This window comes from Medicago sativa, chromosome 5 (assembly GCF_051527215.1).
Source record: "Medicago sativa cultivar Bolivia chromosome 5, Bolivia_mono, whole genome shotgun sequence".
NCBI lineage: Eukaryota > Viridiplantae > Streptophyta > Magnoliopsida > Fabales > Fabaceae > Medicago > Medicago sativa.
Genome location: NC_140753.1, coordinates 47,838,942 through 47,856,809, shown reverse-complemented (window position 1 = coordinate 47,856,809; position 17,868 = coordinate 47,838,942). Strand labels below are relative to the sequence as shown.

Here is a 17,868-nt window from a genome sequence, read left to right as displayed (position 1 = left end):
GAAAAAAGTCCAATGGGAGAATTTGAGGAATTGATTCTTCAATAGTAAGGGTTCTTTCAGAGAATAACCAAAAAAGATATCCTCATCTAATTTTGCACTAAATTTTCTATGATTATCGTTTCCATTGTTTAAAATAAAATGGACTGTCAATATATTCCTAAGCTTGAAAGCCCTCTAGAAATGCTTAGGCGTCCTCTAGAAGGCCTAGGCGTGCCCTTCCAGAGGCGCCACCTTAGCCGGCTTCTAGAAGCATATAGAATCAGGTAAAAATACCTAAAGCCCATCTTGTTTGGGGCTTAAGTCACGTGATGACACTAGGTCATACAGTACTTCTAGCTCAGTTTTTATGTCATTTTAGTTGAGTTCAGGTGTTTTTGTACAAGTTAGAAGCTAGAAAGAACAGAATTGGCACTTGAAGGAAGCATCAAAATCGTAGCCCGATTTATGGCTGAATGTTGGAGCTTTTGCTACATAAAAAATCAGGCTCCGATGTGAACCCATCGTGCTCCGATTTGGAGGAGCGTTTGATCTGATTTTGGACTTTAATAAGCAACCGTGCTCCGATTTTGCACATCGGGCTACGATTTTGGTGAACCCAGATTTTTTATTATAAAAGCCAAGTTGTTTTCTGAGGAGGGGGTTCGGAATTTTTATGGAGAAAGACTGATTTTGAAGCTGGATCACTGAGCAGAAGGTGGGAGACCATCAAACTCATAGTCGGACATCAATTGAATGTAATGAATTCTTCTTTATCATTAGTTATTTGTGCTTTAGTCATGAGTAGCTAGATCTACTGTGATTAGGTCAAGAGATGATTCTGTATTAGCTCATACTTATGTAACCTGAAACTCTTATCGTTTATGAAAGTCAATCTAGTTTATTCAGTATATCTTATGCTTAATGCCTTTATCATTCTGACACAATATAATTGATTCAAGAGATTGCCTGACTATTGACAGTAGCGTGTAACTCGGATATATTTATGTTGTTCAATCTAACGAACAATCTAGGGATAGAGAGTTGTTAGGTTGTAATAATTGGATTAACGGACTTTATATCCTTTGATAGTTATAGGTTCACCTAAGGAATTAGGGAATTATGATTAGATAATCGGACTTAGGATCAAGGGATTGACATAAGTTAATTTGTTAATTCGTCGTTTACTTTGTGACATTCGTGGACATAAGAATCAGGTTGCTAATGAGTGAAGTGCAGATGAATCGAATGACCTAGTCATCTCTTTATAATATTCCCAAAACCAATTTTATTTCCGTCATTTTTAATTACAATTGCACCTAAAACCAACTTGCCTAAGGCACCCCCCGATTTAATTACATCTTAATGTTAATGTTTTTGTTAAGTAAAGATTAACTCAGTCCCTGAGGAAACGAATTATTTTATTACTCGATTCAAATTAGTACACTTGCTAATTTTCTATCAAGTTTTTGGCGCCGTTGCCGGGGACTGTTGATTAATTTCAACAAGGCAATAACGTTAATTGTTAAGATTTCTGTCATTTAAATTTTTGTCTTTAATTTAAAAAAAATTATTGGTTGTTTATGGTGCAGTGCTACTAAGGTATTCTTTTGCTGTGTATGCGAGGTAGAGTCCAACCTGAGGACTTGGTGTACAATCCGGAGATCGAAAGGACCGCAAGGGCTAATCGAAAAGCAGTTCGTTTAGCTAGAGCAGCTGAAGGTACAACCTAAGAGTCTTCACCAATAGACATCCATCCCACTGAACCTGAACCCATAGCCATGGGAGAACAGCAACCACCGAGACCTATGATGGGAGATTACGGGTTGGATGCCAACCGTGGCCATTTAACTCACGTTTTCCAACCAGCTAACCCGGTAGCCTTTGACATTAAGAGTTCTGTCCAACAAAACCTTAAGGAAAATCAATACGATGGGTGCGATGATAGAAGCCCTCATGAGCACTTGAGCCACTTTCATGAAACTTGTCAGTTCTGTGTGCCACCTGCTAATGTCACCGAGAGCCAAAAGAAGCTTAGACTATTCCCTTTTACTCTAACCGGTATAGCCAAAGATTGGTTGTTGTCCATACCTAGTGGAACCATTCAAACTTGGGATGAACTCGAGCTTAAATTCCTTAAGAGATTTTTCCCTATGTCCACATATTGGGAGAAGAAACATGAGATCACCAACTTTAAACAAGGGGAGAGTGAGACCTTGTATGATGCTTGGGAGTGTTTTAACCCTTTGCTTAAGAGGTGTCCTTCACATGGCCTAGATGAAAAATCTTACCTCCAAGTCTTTACTGAAGGGTTAACCGCTAACCATAGAATGTTCTTAGATGCTTCGGCAAGTGGAAGTATGAGAACCAAAACTGGCCATGAAGTCTGGAACCTGATATAGAACATGACCCAAAATGAGCATCGAGTTGATGCTGAGAAAAAGAAGAGGGGATGTTTGAGGTGAGTGACAACACGGCTATCTTGGCTATGCTAAACACCCTAACTTGAGTTACTCTAACACAAACACTCTCAACACCCTCCTTCCTAACCCTCCACGCCAACAACCGCAACAACAAAAAAGACCCCCAGCTGCTTGGGAAGAAGCCATGACCAAATTCATGCAAATGACTCAAGAAAACATGGAGGAGATGAAAGCAAGTTAGGAAGCTGAAAGGAAGAATAATGAGGCAGCCCGAAAAATGTTTGAAACTCAAATTGGGCAAATGGCGAAACAAATGGCTGAACATACAAAAGGAGGATTCTCAGGCAACACTCAAGACAATCCGAAAAACAATGAGAGCTGTAAGGCAATTGAATTGAGAAGTAAGAAGGTGTTAACACCTTTGCCTCCGAAAGTAACTAAAAAGAATGAAGAAGTTGAGGTGGACGTGGAGGAGAATGAACAAGAAGTAGTTGAAAAAATGAGGGAGTAGTTGAAAATGAACATGAAGAGAAAAATTCAGAGGGATAAAAAAATAAAGAGGGAGGAAAAATTAGAGAGATTGAGAAATTGATTGATGAAGAGTCCATTTTGGGAAGACCAAAAGCCAACTTCTTGAAGAGGGTGGGAAGAAACAAGTTGTCCCTTCTTATGTGAAATTGCCCTACCCACATTTGTCAAAGAAGAAAGAGAAGGAGGTGAGTCAATTCAAAAAGTTTATGGAGCTATTTTCTCAATTACAAGTGAACATTCCTTTTAGTGAGGCTATTGAGTAGATGCCTTTGTATGCAAAGTTCATGAAGGATCTGTTAACCGGAAGGAAGAAACCTAGAGATGGTGAAAACATCGCATTGTCAGAGAATTGCAGTGCCATTCTTTAGAATAAATTACCTCCTAAATTGAAAGATCCAGGTGCATTCACCATTCCTTGCACTATTGGGAAGGTGAATGTTGGAAGAACATTATGTGATTTGGGGGCTAGTATTAATCTAATGCCTCTCTCCATGATGAAGAAGTTGGGATGCGGGGAACCAAAACTAACAAAGATGACTCTTACACTTGCTGATTGCTCTGTTTCCCATCCTTATGGAGTGTTGGAAGATGTATTGGTAAAGGTAAATGAGCTATTGTTTCCTGCTGATTTTGTTATATTAGATATGGAAGAAAATGATGAGACACCCTTGTTATTGGGAAGACCTTTCTTAGCAACAGGAAGAGCTTTGATCGATGTTGAGATGGGTGAGTTGATACTCAGGTTTCATAATGAACAGGTTGTCGTTAATATTTTTGAAGCCATGAAGCATAGGAATGACCATCCTCAGTGCTATAGGGTCGATGTTATTGATTGTCTAGTTGATGAAACAAATCAAGAAGAAACTCTGGTGCAACCCATAGAAAGAGTGATGGCAAATTCAATTGAAGGGGGTGAGAAAGACACTAATGATGAGGTTGATGAGTGTGTGCAACATTTGAAGGCATCAAAGGTTGAATCCGCAAATAGAAAATTTGAAGTTTTAGAAACAAAAGTTGTGGAGAAACCAAGTGCACCGGAATTGAAAGAACTCCCATCTCATTTAAAGTACGTGTTTTTAAGTGAAGATGTCAGCCACCCAGCAATTATCAGTAGTGCCTTATCCTCTCTTAAAGAAGAAAAACTGATGAGAGTCTTGAAAGACAACAAGGCAGTTTTTGGGTGGCACATATCAGATTTAAAGGGAATTAGTCCAGCCTATTGTATGCATAAAATCCATTTGGAGGCTGAATACAAACCGGTGGTCCAACCCCTAAGGCACCTTAACCCCACAATGAAAGAAGTTGTCAAGAAGGAGGTCCTTAAGTTGTTGGATGCAGGAATGATTTACCCAATTTCAGATAGTGCATGGGTGAGTCATGTGCATGTGGTACCTAAGAAAGGAGGGATGACCGTGGTAGCAAATGAAAAAAATGAGTTGATTCCTACTCAGACAGTAACTGGTTGGAGGATGTCTATCGACTACAGAAGGTTGAATCAGGCCACCAGGAAGGACCACTTCCCTTTACCTTTCATGGACCAGATGTTGAAGAGGTTAGCTGGACAGGCTTTCTATTGTTTCTTGGATGGGTATTCGGGGTACAACCAAATTGCGGTGTCTCCGGAAGATCAGGAGAAGACAGCCTTCACATGCCCTTTCGGTGTGTTTGCATATCGAAGAATGCCCTTTGGATTGTGCAATGCACCAACCACTTTCCAAAGGTGCATGCTTGCCATATTCTCAGACTTGCTGGAAAAGAACATAGAGGTATTCATGGATGATTTTTCTTTTTTCGGTAAGTCCTTTGATAATTGTCTCCATCACTTAGATGTTGTTATCAAGAGATGCATTGAAACTAACCTTGTTTTAAATTGGGAAAAATGTCACTTTATGGTGATCGAAGGTATAGCTTTGGGGCATAAAATCTCTGGGAAAGGCATCCAAGTTGAACAAGCTAAAATTGAGGTTATAGAAAAACTCCCCCTCCCATCAATGTGAAGGGGGTGAGGAGTTTTTTCGGGCACGCCGGTTTTTATAGGCAGTTTATAAAAGACTTTTCAAAAATTGCAAAGCCCCTCTGTAACCTTCTTGTTAAAGAAAATGATTTTGTTTTTGATGCTGTGTTATACCCTAATTTTGGACCTAAAAATACTTGTTTCTTCTTTTTCTTGCATTTCAAGTTATTTGAACTGTCTCTGATCAATTACATGCTTCTCTGCATTTTATTTCAATGTTATTTGCAAAATTTACATGAAAGGGCATTTTAGTCATTTCCTGCATTTAACTCGTTTTAATCCTTGAAAATTGTTTGAGTCTTTTAAATTGGTTTGTATAAGTCCTTGTGCCAATCTCATGTCAAAATTCGTTTCAAGAAATATCAGTTGAGTCTTTTTTTAGTCAGTTTAGCCCCTAGGGGCATTTTAGTCATTTCCCATGATAAAATCTCTTTCAATCTTTAAAAATTTGTTTGAGTCTTTTCAAATAGTGTGAATAAGTCTTCATTTCAATTCTATGTCAGAATCCATTTCAAAAATTGCATTTAAAGTCATTTCGAGTCAATTTTGCCCCTAGGGGCATTTTAGTCTTTTCACGTGTTAAAACCCTGTTTAAATTCTAAAAAATTGTCTCTGAGTCTTTTATTTTGCTTGTATGAATTCTTGCTTTAATCCTCTGTTAAAAATCATTTTAAAATTGCATTTGAGTCATTTCGAGTCATTTTAGTCCCTAGGGGCGTTTTGGTCATTTCACATAATATTTCTGATTCATTTTAATCTGCTTTTTGTTTTAATCGTCTCGCTTTACGTTTATTTTCGATTTACTTTTTCAATTCAATTTTAGTTTTAATTTTCATTTCGGTCCTTGTACTTTTATTATTTACATTTTAATCCCTTTTTAAGTTTGTTAGAGTCCAAGTGCCATGTGTCCAAATGCTATTGGTCCTTAAGAGTTTGTTACAAGTCTAGTGCCACATGTCTCATTCCAATTGGCCCAAAGCTTACCACATCACCTATATAAGTCAAAGTCAAGGTCAATTTTCAACACAATCAATCATTTTTTTACAAAATTCCACAAAAAAGTCATAAAATTTTCTCTCTTCTCCCTCTTTTTTTTTCCCTCACGTGTTCACTTTCTTTCTCCACCATAACCAACTTCCACCACCTCTAACCACCACTTCCTCCACCATAACCAACTCTCTCCACCCTAACTAACCACCCTAACTAACTCTTCTCATCTTCCACCACCACTTCCACCACCCTAACTAATTCAATCCTTCACAAAAACAATCCGAATTCAATTACAATCACTGCAAAAATTACCGAATCAAAACAAGCTTCCATAACAACCGCTCCATTCCAAACGAGAAGTGAAGAACGGAACCGAAACGAAGCTGCCAGAATCAAGGAAAAAGCAGAATCCAAGCTACAACGAATTCGAACCTGTTACGAATGGAACGTGCTTGAAGCTGGAATCGATTGGAACGAGCTCGTCACAAATCCTGAACCGAAACGAATCCGTCGCGAATTTGTTTGAAACGTGAATTGGGAACGGCAACAGAGTCAGAACGGAAACAATTTGTGGAAAAGAAAGAACGAGTCCAGAATCAGGAACAAGGAATTCCGACGAAACATGGAACAAAGAATTGGAATTGCGAGTAGAATCTGGAGCGAAATTGCAACAATAGAGGTAACAGATTCATCTTCTTGAACTCCTTGATCTAATTCGCAATTCTGTTCCGTTTTCTTGTGTTTGTCTTACGAAAATGAATTTGTAGATCTGCATGTTTGTGTTTTGTTTTGGTAAATTTTGAGGTCGAATTCATATAGAGGATGATGAGAGCTTCGATTCGATGTATGGTTTGTTGAAAACGGAGCAAATTTTTTTTACTCCGGCGGCGGCGCCGCCACCCTATGGTGGCCGGCCACCGCGCCGGAGTAATGAGGCTTGCCGGAGAAGATGAGCCTTCATCTTCTTTCTCTTTTTATCCAGAAACATGAAACAAGAAGAGAGAGGGAAGTATGTGTGAAATGAGAAGAAGAAACTAGCACAAACCTTTTTATATTGCATCCATGACCCATAACCCATGGAGCTACCCTATCCAGCCCATACCCATGCCCATTTTCGCAATTGGTTCAGGCTTGTTCAAGCCCAACGTTTTTGTTTCTTGTTTCCAGTATGCTTGTCACACCCCCCCTTTCTGCGTGTGTGTGTTATATTTTGCTAATTGCACCCCTGCACTTTCAAAAAGTCCTTTAAAAATTCTAAAAAAATTCCTATAATTTTCTTTGTACTTTTTGATCAATTTTGACATATTACATGTCAAGATTGATCAAGAAATACTGGAGAATTATTTTTACTTTGGTTTATTGTTTTTTCTTTAATTTTTGTTGAAAGTCTTGATGAAAAACTTGTAAAAACCTTGTGATTTCTTTTACATTTGTTTTGAGTGATTAAGACTTGTTTCTTGTGACCTTTTGCATGTTGAAAATTGTTAGAAAGAAATACATGTGAAATTGTGAGTGTTTTGTGTTGTTTTTATCATATTTTGTGAAGTCTTTTTGCACATTTTAATTCCAATATTTCGGCTCATGATAATTGGTGCTTGAAGAGTAATTTTGGGGCATTATTTGTTGTTGATCTGGAATATTTGGTGCTGTTTGTAGTGTATGATATTACTTTCTTGTGTTGTGATTTGTTTGAATATTACTATGTGCAAAATTAGTGCAAAATAGGTCTAAAGTATGCCAAAACTTTGGAAGCTTGATGTGGCCTTGTGATTTTCATGTCATATGCTGAAATAAGACCCTTTGGAAATTTGCAAGGACATGAAAATTATAGGTCATGATCTTGCTTTCATATCATGGTAGATTTTAGGCATGTCTTTGCCACTTTTTAGTGCTAGTTCTCGTTGATTTGCTTAATATTTTCTTGCCTATCTCTTCTATCATTTTGTGCCTTATATTACTAACCACTTTCGTTTCATGTTTCATCATTTCATAAGCATCTCCATTTCATCCCATATTCATCTCTATTTTTTTTTTCTTGCAATTTAATTTGCACCAAAGTTAGAATGTAAACACTTAGGAGTTTTGTAATATTTTCCTTTATGCACTTTTAATTTCTTGGCAAAGAGGCCATATAATGTATCTAGGGTATGATGTAATAAGGACAATGGACTCTAATGATGTACACCGACACAAGCACCGACACGTGCACACACATCACTTTAGATATATAGCTAGAATATGCATGTTTAGATGTATGTTTAGGATTGTATGTTTAGATGAATGCCTAGGATTCATACTTAAGAAAAAATCAATTTTCCAAAAAATGTGAACAACATCACTCAAACCATTTTCTAAATAAACCTTGGGATCAAAATCCCATTGAATTTTCCCTTTTCATTTTCTTAATCAAACTTCAATGAACTCTAATCATGTTTAGACCACATTTTGCAAATGACTAATTCAACCTCACAATTTCATATTCTCATGCCCTTGAGGCCTCTTTCTATTCTTCAAAATCCCATTTTCAAACTTAAAATCAACCAACAAAAACAAAAACATTTTTGGAAGAGAACTACGGTGGATTTGATCCCTTAAACGGGTACGTAGGCAAGGAACCAAAATTCCTTCAATTCAACTAAAATAAAACTCCAAAAACATTCTTCTCCCTCCAATTCTTCATTTAGCAAACTTTAGGTGTAAATAACATTTCAAAATAGCATTTAAAAATAAAGCGCGCGCGTAGAAATTAAAGACGGTTCCTATAGGATACTATAGTCGTTATGGGTGCCTAACACCTTCCCGTAGCGAAAACAACTCCCGGACCTCGATTCTCAAGGGTTTTGCTTACTTTTTCCCTTCCCAAGAAAAAATAAGATATCACCGGTTTAAAAGGTTCAAACGTAATCAATGTTTGACACCCAAAAACCAAGATAAAACATGCTGAATGCTTAGAATCGTTTTCCATAATTAAGAAAAAGTTGGTCACTGCGCCGGTAATCATTGCACCAAATTGGGACCTCCCATTTGAACTAATGTGTGATGCAAGCGATTACGCGGTTGGAGCAGTGCTTGGCCAACGCAATGAGAAATTTTTCCATGCCATCTATTATGCAAGCAAAGTTTTGAACGAAAACCAAGTCAATTATTTAACTACTGAGAAAGAGTTGCTTGCTATAATATTTACTTTGGAAAAATTTCGCTCATATCTCATTGGTTCCAAAGTTATTATCTTTACAGATCATGCAACATTGAAATTTTTGCTTACTAAGGGGGACTCCAAACCTCAGTTACTGAGATGAATACTCTTGCTGCATGAGTTTGATGTGGAAATACGAGATAAGAAAGGAGTGGATAACGTGGTAGCTGACCACCTCTCCCGGCTAGAGAATGATGAGGTTACCAAGAAAGAGAAGGCCATTGAGGCAGAGTTTCCTGATGAATAGTTATTTGTGGTAGCTGAAAGACCATGGTTTGCAGACATGGCAAACTTCAAAGTTGGGAATTTGATTCCTGAAGATTTCACGAATCAGCAGAAGAAAAAATTCTTCAAGGAGGCTAATTTTTATGTGTGGGATGACCCATACTTATTTAGAACTAACGCTGATGGTTTGTTGCGTAGATGTGTTGTAGGTGATGAAGTGAAAAGTATTATGTGGCACTGTCATAGCTCAGCTTGTGGAGGCCACCACAGCGGTGAATGGACCACAGCCAAGATATTACAAAGTGGTTTTTGGTGGTCAACCTTGTTTAAGGATTGCCACAAGTTTGTCAGACACTGCGACAAGTGTCAACGAACAGGTAACATCTCTAGGAGGAATGGGATGCCCCTTAAAGGAATCCTTGAGATTGAACCATTTGACTGTTGGGGCATCGACTTCATGGGTCCATTCCCATCCTCTTACTCTCACCTTTATATCCTTGTCTGTGTGGATTATGTGACCAAATAGGTGGAGGCAATTGCTTGCATAGATAATGATGCCCATACTGTTGTTAATTTTTTAAAGAAAAATATCTTTCCTAGGTTTGGAACCGCTAGGGTCTTGATCAGTGATGGGTGAAGAACTTTTGCAATAAGTATTTGGAAAGTGTTCTTGCAAAATATAATGTTAAGCACAAAGTTGCTACTCCCTATCATCCTCAGACCAGCGGGCAGGTTGAAGTGTCGAGTAGACAATTGAAACAAATACTAGAGAAAACAATAGCATCATCTAGAAAGGATTAGTCTAAGAAACTTGATGATGCACTGTGGGCCTATAGAACTGCTTATAAAAATCCCATTGGCTTCTCGCCATATCAGTTAGTTTATGGGAAGGCTTGTCGCTTACCAGTTGAGTTAGAGCATAAAGCCTATTGGGCTATTAAATTTTTAAACTTTGATCATACTCTAGCTGGTAAGGAAAGACTTCTGAAACTAAATGAATTGGAGGAAATGAGGTTGCAAGCGTATGAGAATGAGCTAATTTACAAGGAAAGAACAAAGAAATATCATGATCGCAACCTTGTGCATAGAGAGTTTTATGCTGGGCAACTAGTATTATTGTTCAATTCTCGGTTAAGTAGTTTCCAAGTAAATTGAAATCCAAGTGGTCCGGGTCATTTATAGTGAAGGATGTGTCACAACACGGAGCTGTTGAGGTGACGACACCTGATGGTGAGAGGAGTTTTAAGTTGAATGGGCAAAGGTTGAAGCCCTATCACAGAGGTGGCCTGCCCAAAGAAAGGGTAGGTTTGGTACTTACCGACCTTTAAAGAGGTCGTCAAAGTCAAGCTAATGACGGAAAACGAGCGCTGAGTGGGAGGCAACCCACTGAATTTTTGGTTCAGGTATTTTTTTTTTACTTTTTTTATGTATAAAAAAAGGGTGAAAGATATTCTAAGTCCACAAAAAAAAATTAAAAAAAACGAAACATCGTAGCACGATTTTATAAATCGGACTACGATACTGTTTCTTTATTTTGAAGTGGCTCTCGTAAAATATCGAGCTACGATTTCCATAGAATCGTGCTCCGATTCTTTACACCTTTCCTTCCCAAAAAAAAATACGATCGGGCTACGATTACGGTTCATCGTGCTCCGATCTTTGAAAACTGAAAATCAATTTTGAATAGTAAAAAATCGTAGTACGATTTTAGGGGATCGGACTACGATTTTGGAATCTTCTCACATCCTGTTACAGTTACAATAACTGATCGTACTCCGATTTGCTCCTATCGGGCTACGATTTGCTCGGCCTATTTATATCTCAGCACACCCATATTCTTCCAAAGCCAGAATTGTAGCGAAGCTCTGCCCAAATTTTCATCTACAATCAAAATTCATCATCTTCCTCATAAATACCACTCATTTTTCATCTTTCTCACACCAAATCACTAACCTATCATCACCACCACATAACAGACCGACTCTAATCCTCAAATTCACAAATTTTCTTATACGCACTTCATCAAACACCTTCTAAACACACCAAATTCCTCACCCAAACCAACACAAATGGCTAGAACTTCGGATAACACCGAGGTGCAACCAAGAAAAAGAACCAGGAACCAAACCAAAGCATCCTCATCGAACCCACCACCACCAAATCAACCACCAGTTCAACCACCACCTACCCAACCAACCCCTTATCAGAGATTCACTTCCGTAGAGGCCGAGGAAAGGTTCAAGGTGATTCAGGAATTGGATTTCACCGACGAACGTGCGTTTGATTTGAAGAAACTCACTGGGTACTCCAGTTTTGAAAAAACTTTGAGAGAAAAAGGATGGGAAAGTTTGAAAGCTATGGTGGGCAAGTCAAGTAAGAAGTCAATAGCTATGGAATTCTTTGCCAATGCAGTCATTGAGAGGCAGGGACGTTATGAGACTCGTGTGCGAGGAAAGCTGATTGATTTTAGTCCCTGTGCAATTAACCGGATTCTGGGGCTACCGGTACCTGCGGTTTGTGACGTCGAAAGGAGGAGGCTATCAGGAAATTAGCCTCGTAGTCAAGAAGAGTGGGACGGTCCGCTTGCAGGGCTGATGAAAGAAGGAACGGGCTGGATAAGAAAGCATCCGACAAACAACCCTCAAAGGATTGACACTGTTGATCTGCTCCCTATACCTAGAGCGTGGGCATCGTTTATTTTATCTACCATTGTTAGTACCTCTACTGCTGCTGAGATGATATTTGCTCGCGCGTTTATTCTCTTGGTGTTATTTTCTGAACATGAGCAGATGGATGTAGGAAAGCTGATAGCCTACAACATCAATAATATGATTACCAAAAACACTGCTTTAGGGCATTCTTGTTTGATTAATTTGTTGTGTCACAATGGGGGAGTGTTACTGGAACCTGTAGATGTGTTTCTCAAATCTCAAGTGCCAATCACTGATTTGACAATGGCAAGGTTGGAGAAGAAAGTTGCAAAAGCTGCACCCCAGAGGCACACCACCAGCAGCAACAGGCACCAATTCAAGATAAATATCCACCTATGCACCCGGCGCTGGCTGAGTACATCTATACCTCAGCAAATTGGATGGATGAAGCGTCCTCACAGCTGTACATTGAGCCCCTGCGTTTCTCACAATAGTTCGATGCAATGCAAATTCAGTACAAGAGGAAGCTAGGTTATTCTTACGAGAGGTTTGGTTCTCGAGCTAACATGCAGAATTAATTTCGGGTGACTAGGGTGAGAGCTGAGTAGAGGGAGAAGGACATTGTGGAGGACTGCAACTATGGTGAAAACATGCATTTTGATATCAACTTAGCGGATGTTCCTCCACAGCCAGATGATTTCCCTCAGGATGGACATCAGGGGCAGCATGACGAGTGATGCTTCACTTTTCATTTCAATAGTGTAGTTTTTATTTTTGTCTTGATTAAGTACTCTGCATAATAAAAAAAAATCATATGTGACTGTTGCTAGTGTTTTGATAGTTTAAATTCCCTGTGTTTTGTAATTGCATCGGCATTTGTTTATTAATGAATTTTCTTTGATTCTGAAGTTTACCAGTTTTGTAGCATATGGTTCATCAATGGTGTGTCAAAAGTTCAAATGAGGTAGAGCTTGCACAAGGTTCAACGGTGAAGTGTACGGCAGTGTAAATTGTCATAACTTCCATAAATCTCAACTTGTAAGTTCATAAGCAAAATCTTTATTTTTCAATTTTCACAAACATGAGTGTTCCATGCTGTGCTATTTCTAGGATTTACGAATTTTCTCTATGTCAATTGGTTGCATCTCATGACACACTAAGGCAAAGTGCTTGTACCTTGAGCCTTTGAAGCCTACCATTTGCATTGAATATTCCTTTTTTATGCCAACTTTGAGCCAATAGGTTAGACCACGTTGTTTCGGTGACAAACCATATTATATGCCTAGAGCCTTAGGATGTTTTGTCGGAGTAAGCCCTAATAGCCAATCTATGTTGATTGGGTTTGGCTTTGTATCATAATATTGATATAAGTATATATTGTGAATATATAATAATAAGGCATTTCTTTATTAATTTTGTTTTGTTTCAAAAATAATAAAGTCTCTAGAATAGTTAGTCTGTTTAATGGAACATTAAGTATAACTTAATTGTGAGACCCCGTTAAACATAAGGAAACTATTCTAAAAGTATCCGTAGTCAAGCTTTATTGAGAAGTGGGATATCATTAAAGCATAGAGACTATTATGTGGGTAGATTGATGATCACATCTCACAGTTCATGGATAAAGAGTTATCAAGTCTTCACATAGATATAAATATTAGGAGTAATATTTATATTGGATTGACCCGCCGTGATAATTCTACATAGTAAGTTATGGAATTATCATAAGATATTCTCACAATGATAATAGTGTACATCGCTCTTAGACCTGAAACGACTATGATCCCTAGATGTGGACTCAAGTGCTTTGTTGTCATTCTAACGTTGTCTGTAAAAGGATAACCATAACGTTGGTTGATGGGTACTTGATGAAGCATGCTGAGGGACATGAGTGTCCTAGATGGGATTTGTCCCTCCTCATAAACAGGAGATATATCTTTAGGCCTCTTGATGAAATATGACTGTAAAACTGCATGGCCATGCCGAACTAAGTCAATATAAGATATTGGACTTATTCGTTATTCAGTATATTTCAGAATCAAGAAATATAAACATTGATCTATACAAGGGTGACAATATCTATGCCTTGGGATCAATAAAGATATCGAGACAAAGGAGTAATTGTACACAAAGTATTATCATGGAAAGGTTTCGTCAGATCACTTGACATTCTTGTCACTTGGGTAGCAATGATGTGTTGCTAGATACCGCTCATTGTTTATAATATTCAATATTAGATTTAATATTATTGCCAACGTGACTAGAACCTATAGGGTCACACACAAAGAACAGTCAAAAGAGAAATATATAAGTATGACTTATATAAGGGGTGCGTTTAGTAAATAGCGTTAATTAGTTAGCAAAATTACTAAACTCGTTGTTGGGCTTACTGAAGTCCAATAGTGACTTCTGACTTGCAGAGCACACAAGAAGTTCTATAAATAGAACTCCAGTGCTGAAGTTTTTGGTTACGGGTTTTGGAGCAACCCTTTCTTCTCTGCACTTTTGACTCCTTGGCTAACACCGAGTTTTGGAGGAGCACTGTTCGTGTGGACTAACTAGAGGCATCGCTGCTTTGCTTTGCTCGTGATCAGAAACAATTCTACTACAAAGGTTCTTCTCTTCAAGAGGTAAACACATGAATCCTTAAATTGTTTAAGTATGTGTTTGATTTGTGATTAATGATTTAATCAAGATCCGTTTCAATGGGATTTCTTCCTCAAAGAGGATTAAAATATTTTTGAAAAACCCTCTTAAAATCCCTTCATGTTTAATCCGATTCTCGTTGAAGTTATGCATTGTGATGTGTTGGCAAAAATATAAGTTTGGGGTTGCTCATGGGATAGCAACTTTCTAAGTTTGGGGTAGGGGATCTAGAGAACAAAGATATGATGGTAGATCCCTATGTCTCATATATATATAAAAAAAATGATATATAGTAAATGAAAATCAAGTTGAAGTATAGAAATTCAACTTACAGGAAAAAAAAGAATATAATAAATAGAGACTTTGTAATTATAAGTGATCTAGGAGTTTCATGTGTTCTCTAAATTCCCAAATGGTTATCAAGTGGTTCCATATGGTGGGTTGTTCACTGTCAAGAAGTAGCATAACTCCAAAGTATTGATTTAAACCTACTTCCCAAATTATCCCACCTTTTAACCCTAGCCCCGTTACACCTTGAAAGTCCTTAAAAGTGTGAAATGTGATGCAACTTTGATTGATGTTTAGAAGGTTTTCAAATTCCGGCAATATAGTGATTAACATGGCGACTGTGTGCACCTTGTATTCATAATGTTGCGTGAAGTTGTGGGATGATGATTGGCAAGCATGTTAGGCCTCTAATTGCTAACAAGATGATGAACTTTTGACACGACCATTGTTGAGGTAAATGCTATGTTACTGTTAAGTTTCATTTTTAAAGTTTATTCCTTGAGGACAAGTAATGATGCAAGTTTGGGGTTGTGATGACACTAGGTCATATTGTACTTCTAGCTCAGTTTTTATGTCATTTTAGTTGAGTTCAGGTGTTTTTGTACAAGTTAGAAGCTAGAAAGAACATAATTGGCACTTGAAGGAAGCATGAAAATTGTAGCCTGATATTTAGCATCGTAGCCCGATTTATGGTTGAATGTTGGAGCTTTTGCTACGTAAAAAATCGGGCTCCGATGTGAACCCATCGTGCTCCGATTTGGAGGAGCGTTTGATCCAATTTCGCACATTGGGCTACGATTTTGGCGAACCCAGATTTTTTATTATAAAAGCCAAGTTGTTTTCTGAGGAGGTGGTTCGGAATTTTACGGAGAAAGACTGATTTTGAAGTTGGATCACTGAGCAGAAGGTGGGAGACCATCAAAACTCATAGTCAGTCATCAATTGAATGTAATGAATTCTTCTTTATCATTAGTTATTTGTGCTTTAGCCATGAGTAGCTAGATCTACTGTGATTAGGTCAAGAGATGATTCTGTGTTAGCTCATGCTTATGTAACCTGAAACTCTTATCGTTTATGAAAGTCAATCTAGTTTATTCAGTATATCTTATGCTTAATGCCTTTATCATTCTGAAACAATATAATTGATTCAAGAGATTACCTGACTATTGACAGTAACGTGTAACTCAGATATATTTATGTTATTCAATCTAACGGACAATCTAGGGATAGAGAGTTGTTTGGTTGTGAGAATTGGATTAACAGACTTTATATCCTTTGATAATTATAGGTTCACCTAAGGAACTAGGGAATTATGATTAGATAAGCGGACTTAGGATCAAGGGATTGACCTAAGTTAATTTGTTAATTCGTCATTTACTTTGTGACATTCGTGGACATAAGAATCAGGTTGCTAATGAATGAAGTGCAGATGAATCGAATGACCTAGTCATCTCTTTATAATATTCCTAAAACCAATTTTATTTCCGTCATTTTTAATTACAATTGCACCTAAAACCAACTTGCCTAAGGCACCCCCCGATTTAATTACATCTTAATGTTAATGCTTTTGTTAAGTAGAGATTAACATAGTCCCTGAGGAAATGAATTATTTTATTACTCGATTCAAATTAGTACTCTTGCTAATTTTCTATCATCACGCTAAAACAACCCCACAAAGAGCTATAAATACCACCCTTGGGATCACTCTCAACGCATCTGATAAACAGTCTAAACCAAATATTATACTGCAAGTACAGTTGGCGCCGTCTGTGGGAAAAGGTAAAACTAACCTAGACCACACTTATGATTCGCAAATCGCGATTTGGAAACCCTCAACCAAAAACTCTGAATCACAACCACAAACCGCGATTTAGAAAACCAATCAATATTAAACCTTAAATCGCATCTCTCATCGCGATTTAGGAACTCTCACCGCCCCTTTCATCGCCACGCTGATTAACACTAATCATGACGTCGTCGAAACAATGAAGACCCAGATCGCACAGCTGCTGGAAAAAAAACGAACCCCTGCAGGTTTCCATAGAAACTGTCCAACAACAATATGAGAAAGGATCACAGCATGGCAACATGGACGATCTGGACCCTCAACCACTCTCAGCAGAGATATGGAACGCGCCAGTCCCAGAGAACTTCAAGTCTCCGTCCCTCTCTTCTTTCAACGGAAACAACGATCCCGTGGAGCATATTACAGCATTCAGCACTCGCATGGTCGTGGTCGGAGCCGCCGACTCTCAAGTGCAAACTCTTAGCAGGAACCTTTAGCGACGTTGCTCTGTGATGGTACATGAACCTCCCATGCTTCTCTATCATAAGCTACTAGGACATGACTAGGAAGCTCATTCAACAGTTCTCCGCAAGCAAACATCGAAAGGTTTCCTCTACAATCCTATTGAATGTTCGCCAGGGAGAGAACGAGACATTACAGAACTACCTCGCCCGATTTGATACGCCATTATCAAAGAGGTCAACCATAATCAAGAATTATTCGTCGGAGGTTTCCAGAATGGATTAAGAGAATAACAATTCAACGAGTCACTAGCACAGAAAATAGCTGATTCAATGGATGAAATTATGGAAGGAGCTGAATGTTACATTAAAGGAGAAAAGGGTAACGCAGAAATGAAGGCCAGAGATGGCAATGAGAGAGAAAGCGGAAGCTCTGAAAGAAGGAACTATTACCCACCAACAAACAGAGACGAAGGAACTTTTAAAAAGCCTTACGGAAGAGAATGTGAAACTAGACCCTAAAAAACAGACAACTTTACCCCGTTAAAAGTGTGACCACAACAAATCTTCAAAGAAGTCTATCATTCCAAGCTAATTCTCGATCTTGCTCCACCATGGACTAGTAGCATAGGACTCAACCTGGATGCCTAGTGCAAATACCACAGAGTTAGAGGCCACGAC

The 17,868-nt window shown here is 38.3% G+C and overlaps 1 non-coding gene across 1 annotated transcript; it reads right to left on the bottom strand.

Annotated features, from left to right (window-relative positions):
- Positions 1 to 2,144: 2,144 nt before the first annotated feature.
- On the bottom strand, positions 2,145 to 2,251 carry LOC146922551 (small nucleolar RNA R71). Its single transcript, XR_015013065.1, has one exon. It is a non-coding gene; the product is annotated as a small nucleolar RNA R71 (small nucleolar RNA).
- Positions 2,252 to 17,868: the final 15,617 nt, after the last annotated feature.